Source organism: Lactuca virosa, chromosome 9 (genome assembly GCF_052849685.1).
Source record: "Lactuca virosa cultivar CGN04683 chromosome 9, Lactuca_virosa_CGN04683_v6, whole genome shotgun sequence".
NCBI classification, from domain to species: domain Eukaryota; kingdom Viridiplantae; phylum Streptophyta; class Magnoliopsida; order Asterales; family Asteraceae; genus Lactuca; species Lactuca virosa.
The window spans coordinates 65,580,382-65,594,165 of record NC_136434.1 but is presented as its reverse complement, the minus strand read 5'-3'; the positions used below and the strand labels follow the sequence as shown (position 1 = coordinate 65,594,165).

The window sequence follows — 13,784 nt, the reverse complement described above, 5'->3', positions numbered from 1 at the left end:
TTGAACTTACCTCATATATATAAGGGTATATTAGTAATTGTATATTTTAATTAAATTAAAATAAAATAAAATTCAATCAAATCCCTTAAATTTAGGATCAGTTACAAAAAAACAAAGAAATATTCTATTTTTTATTTTTCTTATTAATAGAATATAAAAAACATTTTTACCAAAATTTATTTTAAAAATGAAAAAAAAAAATATTTTTTCTTAAAAAATCAATTTTTTTTCGTATTTCACATTTTCTTTTTTCAAAAAATGAATAGAAATCCAATCACAAATCAATACACTTGTACTAAAACAAAATTTTTCTTCAAAAAACCTAATACGACTCCAAGCACAAATGAATATATATATATATATATATATATATATATATATATATATATATATATATATATATATATATATATATATCAATTTGCAAATAATCCAATGCCTTTTTTCATCAAACGATAATAAAAATAGTGTAAAAATTATCATTTCTTAAAAAATTTAATACCACTAATCATAAATAAATACACTTATTCACACGTGAATACAATGTTATTCAGAAATAAATACAGTCATTCACACATGAATACACTGCTATTCACAAATAAATATACTGTTATTCATAAATAAATCATAATAAAAATAGTGTAAAAATTAATATCTTCATAAAATGAATACCTCTAATCATAAATAAATACACTTATTCACACATGAATACACTCATTCATACATGAATACACTGCTATTCATATTTAAATATACATTCTATCATAGATGAATACACCAAAATATAACACAGTTTTTCGTTCTCCCCTAGCTAAAATTCTTCACCTTTCATCTTCTAAAACAATTCCAAAAGAACTTTAGAAAACCTATATTACATATATCGTTAAGTTCAATTAACCATATTTCTCTTACAGAATTCATCAAATAACTTCCGTGCACAACCTTTTATTCACATTCCACGTCTGCGTGAAGGTGATCAATTACAAACCAATACAATAATGTGTTTACTCCATAGTAACAAAACCAAAACAGTAAATGCTATCTTTATCACCTTATTTTTAGAAGCAAATAAAGAAAACCAATTTAAAAAGCATTATAAGAATTAAGAAACTCACAGAGCCAAGCCCCTATTTTTGTTGTGTTAATCATTAATTTTTTTCATACCAACATGAGAGAGGAGGAGGACTACTCTTCATTTTGTTCTTCAACCCGTATTACTCGGAATAAGCTCATACTCAAACCTGCATCGATTGAAACAAATGGAAGGGGTCTGCGATTTCCATTTCGTCTAGAACCGAGACAAAAAAAAAACAAATGGTTGTGGTGGATGGTTGACGGATGAAACCCTAATTTAGTTGAGGGAGATGAAGAGAGCTCATACCTGCATAGATTTATTCAAATGGGAGGGTTGCGAGTTTCGTTTTTCTTGATTATACATATGCACATGTAATCTTGGAAAAAAAACTCAACACCCACTGTTTTGCTGCTTCTGTGAAGCTAATAATGGCGATGGTATACGACTAAGGTGATAGAAAGAGATAGTTAAATAATGTTGAATGACGATAACGGTGGTTATGTTGTTAATGGATTTGGCTATTCACGGTGGTGGTGTTTATCTTCTGCAGCGACAATGTTGAAGAGAGGAAAGAAAAGGGAACCAGATTCATAGAGGGAGGCAGCTTTATTATGAAACCCTAGAGAGTGAGTGAGGGGGTTAAAGATACAAGAATATGAACGCAAAGAGGTGAAAAGATGAGAAATTATAGGATATAGGTAAAGTTACAATTCCAGTTATGCCCTTCTGACCATTTACTAGTTACACTTTAATGCTAGTAGTTTTAGAATTTTCCATAAATCGTCCGTTTAATAATAACCTTAGATTTAAGTATTTAAATGATCAAGATACGTTCTCTCGTTCTCAACCTTTTAAGCGTTCTCTTTTGATCTTACTCATATATATATATATATATATATATATATATATATATATATATATATATATATATTAGAGTTTACTGTAAGTATTAATTTATTTGATATTAACTTTACTAAATTTTATTATGATTTGTAATATATTTATGTATATTATATTTGTCATCTACGATATTTAGTAGAATAACTAAATATTAGAAAGATAAAAAAGTATTTAAAACTTTAATATAGTTAAAGGGATAGTATGACATTAAAAAGAAAAATATTAAATGTTCAAACAAACATAATATATTCACCACTAAATATATACATTAAATGATCAATAAAAAAAACAAGTTATGCAATCCAATAGAGTTGAGTACTTAGTTGGAGAAGTTCTAACTTTATTAAAAAGAATTGAAGGTGTAACCTTGCGATAAAAACCTAGTGGTTAAGGTGTAAGATTTGACACATGAGGTCCAAGATTTAAACATTGGCACGCTCAAAATATTACTAGCGTTCTGCGATTAGCCTCCTATACGGGTCTTGGGATGAGATTACATGGGGTTCTGCGATTAACCTCCTATACGGGTCTTGGGATGAGATTACATGGGCTACTAAGACGACGCATTTAGCCTTTTTTTTTTTTAAACAAAAGAGCTTTTAATTTAATACTTCTTTAATTATTTTTAAAACTTATTTTTAAAATTAATTTATCGTTATTTTTGTGAAATACTTTATAATGCCTCTCATATAATTTCTTATTTTTCAAAAACACCTAATATTCTTACAATTACAAAGTACTTAACAATCAAATCAAATAATATTAATATATTACAAGACATATAATTAAAATAATTACTACTAAATCTAGATTCAAAAAGTAATAAAGTTTTGAAAATTAAATATAGTTGGGATAGCAAAATGGAACATTATTTAATCTCTAAGAAACTCGACACATGCGATATCTAACAAATCAACAACGATTAAAAACAAAACGAGTGTCTAATATCTCATACTTGTTATATAAAGCAAAAAATCAAACCATACACCCTATTGGTTTATTCATACATTGATCAACAAAAACATGCATATTGCCATCATCATTAACTATCCTAGCGGAGAAGACGACGGTTATGGTTGGGCCAGCATTTCCAGCAGCCGCCCCATGTGCTTGGGCCGTTTGTATGAACTACTTTTTCTGCTTCAATAGCTGCATCTTCAACATATAAGAACACACAAACTAATATACAAATACATGATGCATGTCGATCATGACAATAAATACATAATGTGTATGTGTGTATACATGTATACACATATATCTATATGTATATCATATATGTATACACATATATCTATATTTATATGTGATTGGTCATACCTTTGTGTTTATGAGTTTGGGGTTGAATGGTGGTCTGATGGGTTTTTGCAGCAGCAGAAAAGAGAACACATGCAAAGAGAACAACCAAGAACAAAGTAAGATCGTTGAACTTCATTTTACGATACTGTGTTTTGAGCTCCTAGCTACTTTCCTTTATTTGTAAAAGTGGGAAAGTGAAGCGTTGACCATAACGATCACAAAATCAAATCATATACTATACTATAATCTTGAAAAATATATAAACCAATTTACTATTTCTTGGGATACGAGATTCTGGTGTTAAACCATTAGTTTTTAAGTCGTTATTAGATGCGAATTTCAATAATTATTTTCTATAATACAGCACTATTAGCTAATACTATATAATTAATATGAATAATTATGAAAATATCACATTTCTTGATTACATTTAAGTATTTAACACTTTAACTACATTTTCAAGAAAAAACCAAAATGACTACTTTGAAATTACTGACTTGCAATTTTTTTTTTTTTTTTTTTTTTTTGAAAAAGAGTAAGTTTCTCAAAAGTCATTTTTTTAAATAAATATCAAGAAATATTGTGTTAGATATATAGTAAGCACTTTGATAACGCTTATAAATGCTCCAACTAAAGGTTTCCATTATTTCAAAGTCGTCATAAGAGGATCTAGAAAAAAAAACAACAACAACTTTATTTATGAATAGTTTAATAATAAAATAGATTTGTTGTTTAAAAAGAAAAACTTTTATTATTTGTGTTTTTGTTTTTTTTAAGAACCAAAATCATGAAGAGTGAATCGATGCACAGTTTGTTAAAAACTAGACGAATACCCATGCATTGTGCAAAATAAAAAAATATCTTTGAAATCTTTATAAATATATGATTTTCAAATATATCAATCACATTGTTGTTAGATCTTATATAATAAATTTTATAATAAGTGGTATAAACATTGTTTGTTTTCAATTATATGATAATATAAATATCTTTTAAATTTCTGTAATTTCAATTGTCTTAATTACCTTTATATGTGAATTATTAATGAATAAAATTAACATAATATACAGTTTAATGATAATTATAGTTGTTGTTATGATTAATTAAATTTAAAAAATTTATTTGTTTAAGATTTTAATTTCTATCATTGTAGTTGTTTTAAACATCAAATATTGTTTTTATTTCTAAAGGTAACAATATAATTTTTTATATAATGTTGCTTTTAACAATTGTTGTTGTAAGTATTTTAAAATAACGTATTTGAAAACACTTAATTATTTTAATTTGGTTTCATAAATTTAACTTTTTTGAAATGTATTTGATGAATATTGTTAGTTTATTTGATTGTAATTATTTAAAACAACAAACATTATTTTTGTTTTTAAATATAATATTATATATTTTTATATAATATTATTTAAAACTATTCTTATTGTAAGTTATTTTTATGCTACTTATTTGAAAATTCTTAATGATTATAAAAAATAGTTTCATGGTTTATTTCTTTTAATTTAGGATTACAATTTAGGTTGAATACTATAATTTATTACTTTAACTACTTATAAAATAGTCTCTCGATTTTTTTCATGTTTAACTGAAATTTTGATTTAAGTTAATCGTTTAACATTATATTAAAAATAAAAATTCAAGTATTTTGCATAAAATCATAAATTATACAAAAGTTGTGACTTTAAAATGACAATTGCTCACATACGACAACATATCTAAACTAATAAGTTAACTATAATATGTTAACAAGTTATAGTCATACTTTTATAATTAGAAGTAAAATATGATATTATAATATTGTAGTTTAGTTAATTTATGATTAAAATTTAGTTTTTGCATTAACTTAACATTATTAACCAATTTATAATAATTATTAGAAAGAAATCGAAAAGTAATGGAGGTTTCGAATGCATGTGGTGCAAGTAAAAATACATATTTTATAAGTATACTAGGTGAATACTCGCGCGTTGCGTAGAATACAACAATATATTTGAAATCTTTAGAAATATATGTTTTTTAAATATAACAATGATGTTGTTGTTAGCTTTTATATAATAAATTTTATAATAACTTGATATAAACATTGTTTGTTTTGAATTATATGATAATATAGACATCTTTTAAAATTCTATAATCTCAATTGTCTCAATGACTTTTACATGCGGTTTACTCATGAATAAATATAAATATAATTTATGGTTTAATGATATTTATAGTTGTTGTTATGATTAATTAAATTTAAAAAAAATTATTTGCTTAAGATTTTAATTTTTATTATTGTAATTATATAAAACATCAAATACTATTTTTGTTTTTAAAGGTAACAATATAATTTTTGTATATAATGTTACTTTTAATTATTGTTGTTATAAGTTATTTAAAATAACATATGTGGAAATTCTTAATTATTTTAATTTGATTTCAGAAATTAAACTTTTTTAAAATTTATTGATGAATATTGGTAGTTTCTTTGATTGGAAATATTTAAAACAACAAACATTGTTTTTGTTTTCAAAGATAATATTATAATTTTTTTTATATAATATCACTTTTTACTATTCTTATTGTAAGTTATTTTTAAGCTACTTATTTGAAAACTATTAATGATTATAAAAAATCGTTTCATGGTTTTTTTTGTTAATTCAGGATTACAATTTAGGTTTAACACTATAATTTATAACTTTTAACTGTTTATAAAATAGTCTTTCGATTTTTTTCAAGTTTAACTGAAATTTTGATTTAAGTTAACCGTTTAACATTATACTGGAATTAATAATTTAACTATTTTGCATAAAATCATAAATTATATAAAAGTTGTGACTTTAAAATGACAATTGTTCACATACGATAACATATCTAAACTAATAGGTTAACTATAATATGTTAAGAAGCTAAAATCATAATTTTATAAATAAAAATAAAATATAATGTTTTGATATTATAGTTTAGTTAATTTATAGTTAGAATTTAGTTTTTGCATTAATTTAAAACTATAAACCAATTTATAATAATAATTAGAAATAAATCGAAAAGTCATTGAGGTTTCAAATGCATGTGATACAAGTAAAAATGCCTCTTTTATAAGTGTATATATATATATATGACAATCATAACCACGATACATTGTGACTACATTCTCAAAGTAAGATAGAATATTTCGTTGTGACTCGAATGGTTCTTTTATTACTTGCAAAGTTCCTAACATTGTGTGTATCCATGGACATTTGGATGGTGTGTCAACCCAATAGTAAGTTCCATTACAAAGTATGAAACAAAATCATAACAATATTGGGATCCTATTGTTCTACCATGCCATCACAAGGAAGTACAAGGAAGATAGGTTTTCTTTACACTATCCTGACTTCCTCTGTATTTACCAACTACCCATATAGCCAAATTTAAGTTTTCTAGAAGCTAGCTTTTATATGCTGTTAAGTTTAAATTTCCAAAGCAAAATACAAAAAACTATAAAAATTAAGTTTATATTACATAAATTTTACTATTCAAATTACATAAAAAATAAAAACTCATTCCTAAATCTAGCAAGTCCAGGCCCAAACCATTAAGGGCCAAAGCTCTGAAGCTCCACCAGAAGCCCGAGGTTCTCTGAGAGTGTACGCTCAGCGTACGTCTTCAGTACGCTTAGCGTATTGGGTCCATGAGCTGTACACGCAGCGTATAACATAGTACGCCCAACATACAAACTATCTTGCATCCAACTCCATTAAGTCCTTAATGCATGTAGACTTTTCACTCAAACTTCATATCTTAGATGTTTTGAGGGTTCTAAGGCATAAAGTTGGCAACTTTATGCCTTTGAATGCCATATATGCTCCCAACAACCCATCCTATCTCATTAAGACCTTTCCAAGGGTCTTAACTCATGCATGAAGCCATAGAAGTCATCAAGTTTGCATTTTTATGATATAATCAAGCCAAGGGACCTCAAATCTATCCTTCCTAACCTCTAGAGTTGCCCAAACTCCCAAGAGAGGATTTATGGACTCAAAAGAGGACTTCTAGAAAACCCTAACTAAAAAAACAACAAGGATAAGGAAGGAGAGAGCTTTTTACCTTCCAAAGCTTCCCAAGGCACTCTAGATGCATGATCCTCAAGCTCTTCCCACATTCAAGGATTGAACACCACTTCCTTCTTCTCGAAAATCCACTAGAATGGCCACCAAGAACACTTTAAAACATAAAACTCACACTCTCTTGCAAAAATAGGGTTTTATAACGAAAAGAGGCTATAGAGGTTGATTAGGGTTTAGTCGAAATGATATTAGTGTGTTTAAATAGTGTCCAAGACAAGAAATTAGGGTTTGGTCATTGGACTCGTACGCCCCACGTACATGCTCGTAAACCTTGCGTACGAGCCTCAGCCACCCTTTGCATGCACACACGTACGCTAAGCGTACACATATGCACGCCCAACATACGGATGGTCCTTTTTCCAAAAAAATGAAATACTTGAGGGTTTTTTAAAAACTGGATACCTGGATTTGAGTGTTACAACTCTCACCCACTTGAATTAAACTTCGTCCTCGACATCCGCTGACGCAAATAGATCCGGGTAATGCTCTCGCATCTTGCCCTCCGGCTCCCAAGTCCATTCGGAGCCCTACCGGGTTGCCATTGCACCTTTACTAGTTTCACCACCTTGTTACGAAGAGCTTTAGTTTTTCTGTCCAAGACTGCAATGCGCTTCTCCATATAGTTCAGACTCTTATCCACTTGAATATCATCCAAAGAAATAACTGCAGCCTCATCTGCTATACACTTCCAGAGCTGAGACACGTGGAAGGTGTTATGGATCTGATTGAGCTCATCAGGAAGAACCAACCGATAAGCAACCCTACCGACTCATGCAGAAATCCTGAATGGACCAATGAATCGGGTCCCCAACTTGCCCCTCTTCCGAAACCGGATGACACCTTTCCAAGGTGACACCTTCAGCAAAACAAAATCTCCCACCTGAAACTTAAAGATCTGAACAACGTTGGTCAGCATAACTTTTCTGAAGGCTTTGCACGACTCGCAGCCTGTCGTGCACCTGCTGAATCAACTCGGTGATCTTAATCACCACTTCGGTGCTTCCCATGACTCGATGGACAACCTCCCCCCAACAAACCGGATTCCTACACTTTCACCCATACAACATCTCGGATGGGGTCGGTCAATACTAGCACGATAACTGTTATTGTAAAAGAAGTCTTTTAGTGGAAAGTAAGTATCCCAACTCCCTCCGAAGTCTAAAACATATACCCGAAGCATATCCTCAAGCGTTTGGATCGTCCGCACGCTCTGCCCATCAGTCTGGGGGTGGTAAGTTATGCTGAAAAGCAGGTGAGTACCCAAATCCTCATGAAACTTCCTCCAGAACCTGGAGGTGAATCAAACATCACGGCCCAAGACCACAAATACCGGTACTTTGTGCCTGACTACCACCTCCCGCACGTAGATATCCACTAATTTTTTGGCGGAGATACTCTCAGAGATTGGAATAAAATGAGCACTCTTGGTCAACCTGTCCACAATGAACCAAATGGAATCAACACCACGCGTCGTCCTGGGTAACTTCGTGATAAAGTCCATGGTGATCTCCTCCCATTTCCACATGTGAATGGGTAACAGCTGAACCTTTTCGTGAGGCCTCTGATGCTCAGCTTTGACCTTCATGCAGGTCAAACACCGCTCAACAAACCAAGCAACTTCCCGATTCATGCAGGGCCACAAATAGATTAATCTCAAGTCTCGGTACATCTTCGTGGCTCCTGGATGGATATAAAACTTGGACTTATGCGCCTCCTCCAAAATCTTTTGGCTCACTCCCCCAAATGCCGGAACCCAAACCCTGCCACACTGAGTCAATAATCCCCGGCTATCTCGAACAAACAATGGAATCTTCCCCCAAATCCGCTCAGTCTTCCAATTCTCCTTTTTCAATCCCTCCACCTGTACCCCTTGATCATATCCATCAATGGTGAGGTAACCTTCATCCTCAAGCAAACATCTCGGATCAGAGCACTTTTCGCCTTCCGGCTCAAAGCATCGGCCACCACATTGGCCTTCCCGGGATGATACAAAATCTCAACGTGATAATCTTTCACCACATCTAACCATCTCCTTTGCCGCATGTTCAGATTCTACTGATCCATCAAATATTTCAAACTCTTGTGATCGGTGAAAATGGTGCATCGACCCCATATAAATAACGCCTCAAAATCTTAAGGGAAAATGGTGCATCAAATATTTCAAACTCTGGTGATCGGTGAAAATGGTGCATCGAATGTTTCATTTGTCAAAGACAAAAATGAAATGAAAATTTTCAATCATTGGCTTGAAGGAAAAGGAAGGCAATTTCAATCGAAAAAGTATTCTCAAGAACAAGTTAAACAGGCTTATGAGGATTACTTGAATGAATCGATGAGTAGAAGAAGTACTTTATCCCAAGAATCAGTGTCAAGTAATTTAAAATGGAAAGAATTTAAAACTAAGAAAGTTGATTTTTCTAAGAAAAAGGTTGAAAAAGAGAAAATCAAAGTTGAAACTTCGCTAATGAATGATTATATTTCAATGCCCAAATCTGACGAAGTTGATTTAATTGATAAAATCAAAACAAAAGTTCGTAGTTGGATTTTCAACTCAACACTGAACACGACATTCCACACTAATGTCCAAGGACCCAAAAAGCCTTGGGGACCTAAATATATTTGAATGATTACAGGAACTATGTGACGAGCAATATGATAAACATTGGTATATTGATAGTGGTTGCTTGCATCACATGATAAGAAGAAAAGAAAATTTAAAAGATTTTAGGAAGCTAGAAAATGCAGGAGTTTTGAAATTTGTGAATAATAAGAAGTGTAAAGTGAAGGGATATGGGAAAGTTATGAATGGGAAGTTTACAGTGAACAGAGTCTCTTATGTTGTAGGTTTGAAGCACAACCTTATAAGCGTATCTCAACTTATTATTGGAACTGGGAATTAATTTCTTTATGATGAAGAAGGAAGTATGATATCGAACAAAGAAACAAAGTAAGTCTTGTTAAATTCGAAGAGGAAAGACGATATGTTCACTCTGGACGTAAAACCACTAGTTGGCATTCCCTCTGTTTTCTTGCTATCAAAGGATTCGTTTGACCTGAGTTGGATTTGACATCGAAGACTTTCTCATCTTAATTTCAAAAAATTGAATAAGCTTGTATTAGATAATCTTTTTCGTGGTTTACCTATTTTAAAATTTGACACTGATTCTCAACACTAGGATGAAGGACATACTTGTTATTGTAGATGATTTTTCTCGGTTTACTTGGGTTTATTTTCTCAGACAAAAGTTAGAGACTGCTCAAGTGATGACTGGTTTCATAAAAAGCATCGAATTGACTCTAAAATGGTAAATTCGTAGGATCAAAAGCGATAATGGAACATAGTTCAAAAATCAAGCTCTTGATTCTTTCTTGACGAATTTGGGAATCTAACATAAATTTTCATCACCTTACACACCATAGCAAAATGGTGTTGTCAAAAGGAGGAATCACTCTTTGTGAGATGCTGCTAGAACGATGCTCACATACGCAAATCTACCACAATATTTTTGGGCAGAAGCGGTTCCGGTAGCTTGTTTTACACAAAATCATTTTGTTATTCATCGACGCTTCAACATCACACCTTATGAAATCATTAACAAAAGGAAACCTAATGACAAATTTTTCCGTGTTTTTGGTTGTAGATGTTTCATTGTGAATCTCAAAGATAATCTTTCAAAGTTTCAGACGAAAGCTGATGAAGGAATATTCTTGGGATATTCACATAACTCTGTAGCATAGGGTTATGAATAAACGAACATGAAGAGTTGAAGAAAAGTTCAATCTCACATTCAATGACTATTATGTCAAAAGAGTTGAACACAAATTTTCAAAGAAACCAATTCTTTCTGAGTCTAATGAAGAATATGAACAAATGATTACTTTTGATGTTGATTTTGATCTACTCTTTGGTATTCCTAACAAAGTGATTGATGTTGATGTCAATATCGAAGACAATCAAGTACCGAAAAAATCAAAGCATTCATATGACTTTACAATCACTGATGAACGAACATATGAATATTCGTCATCGTCACCAAGTGCTAATGTCGAAGAGGGTCAAACTTCGACATTTGGTCAAGATGAGGGGGAACACTTGAATATTGAACCTCCAGTCGATGGCTAGCCATTACCATCGCAAGACGATGTCGAGGGGGAGCCGTTACATTCGCATACTAGTGTTGAGAGGGACCAACAAGCAGCGAATCCATGTGTTCATGGGGAGCGAAGTGGAACACATAATGAACATGATAATGATGCTCCAAGTAATGAAAATAATGATGATGTTAATGATAATCTTTCTATCGCAGAAGATTTTTTTGAAGCAGAAGAGACATTTGAAGATGCACATCTGGATTTTAATCCATCATATCCACCTATGGATAAATGGACTTATGATCATCCAAAAGAAAAAATTATTGGTAATTCTAATTCTGGGGTGTTAACACATGTACCAATTAGAGCTAGGAATGAAGTTCTTAATGTTTATCAAGAATATTGCATGTTTAATGTTTTTATCTTGAAAATTGAACCAAAAACAGTCAAGACTGCATTAGAACATTCCTAATTGGTTTTTTTAGATGCAATCTAAGTTGGCTGAATTTAAAAGAAACAAAGTTTGGAGGTTAATTCCTAAACCTGAAAATGTTTCATTCATTGGTTAAAGTGGGTATTTAAAAATAAGGTTGATAAAGAAGGTAATGTTGTTCGCAATAAAGCTAGATTAGTCATAAAATGTTATTCTCAACAAGAAGGCATTAATTACGATGAAACCATTTGTCCTGTCGCAAGACTCGAAGCAGTACAATTTTTTCTTGGTTATGAGGCTCAGAAGAACTACGACATTTACTAGATGGACGTAAAGTGTGCATTCCTAAATGGTTTACTTGAAGAGACAGTTTATGTTGAGCAACCACCTAGATTTGTAAACGATAAGTATCTTGATCATGGTTATATCCTTGACAAAGTTGTTTATGGGTTGAAACAAGCACCTCGTGTTTGGTATACAACGCTAGCCAATTTTTTGAAAATCGCTAAATTTAAGTAAGGATATGTTGATCCCACTTTATTTCCTAAGAAAGTTAGGAATCATCTTATGCCTATTTAAATTTATGTCGATGATATCATTTTCGGTTCTACTGACCCTTCGTTGTTAAAGGAATTTGAAGTTTAATGAAAAGACAGTCTGAGATGAGCATGATGGGGAAGATCAATCATTTCTTGGGACTGAACATTTGCCAAAGCAGAGAAGGAATTTTTAACAATCCAGAAGCTTATACATGAAATTTGCTTGAGTGCTTTGGAATGAGTAATTGGTAGGATGCAAAGGTTCCCGTGGCTGGTGGCACTCGCTTAATTCCTTCGTTCGATAAGCCTGTTCTTGATCTCAAGATATATCGCATCATGATTGGTTAGTTTATTGTACTTAACTGTAATTCGACCTGATATTATGTTTTCGGTGTGTAATTGTGCTAGGTACCAACCAAATCCTAGAGAACTACATCTCACTGCAGTCAAGAATATTTTTCGATATCTTCATCGAACTTCTATGATAGGCTTGTGGTATCCAGCTAACAAAGGATTCCTCATTCAAGCATTTTTTTGATGCAGATCTAGGAGGTTCTCAACTTGATCTAAAGAGCACCATTAGGGGATGTCAATTTCTAGATAGGAAGTTAGTGAGCTGGCAGTCGAAGAAGCAGACAAGCATATCGATATTAAAAGCAGAGGTTGAGTATATTGATGATGCTGCCTGCACTTCTCAAGTGATTTGGATTCAAAGTTAACTTTGTGACTATGCGATAAATATAAAAAAAAAATTGTTTTGTGATTCTCAAAGTGCAATCCAGTTCAACATTAAAAAACAAAACATGTTGCACTTCAATAACATTTCATCAAAAATCATGTTCGAAGTACATTTTGTTAAAACCGCAATTGGCTAATATTTTTACAAAACTACTTGATGAAAAATCTTTTCTGGGAATTTTAAACGGTTTGGGAATGATGGAAGCTTGCTATGTTCCTACCTTTAACTAATTTTCTTATATTTGAATTATGAAGATTTAGACTAACATTTGTTTTATATATATATATATATATATATATATATATATATATATATATATATATATATATATATATATATTCATTTAGAGGTTACTGTTCATGATCAGAGCTTCGATACGCTTCAGTTTTTACATCTCATATGACTCGTACAGTGACTGTCACCCAATAGAGAAGGCATGGAGAAGACTTGATGGAGGTAATAGGGAAGGTCTAGAGAATACGTGTGTGGGGCGATATCTAATAGGAAGCGATAGTTTTATTAAGAAAGATTTGTTATCAATAGCGAAGGTCTACTTATGTTTCCTAAATGAGTAGAAAAGGTGTAAGCCCATATCCTTTGCATA

General features: G+C 31.4%; 1 long non-coding RNA gene across 1 annotated transcript; it reads right to left on the bottom strand.

Moving 5' to 3' along the window:
• Window positions 1-2,913: 2,913 nt before the first annotated feature.
• LOC145141259 (uncharacterized) lies at window positions 2,914-3,463 on the bottom strand. Its single transcript, XR_013722535.1, has 2 exons — window positions 3,296-3,463; window positions 2,914-3,124 (listed from the first exon to the last, which is right to left on the bottom strand). It is a non-coding gene; the product is annotated as an uncharacterized LOC145141259 (long non-coding RNA).
• Between the last annotated feature and the right edge of the window lie 10,321 nt (window positions 3,464-13,784).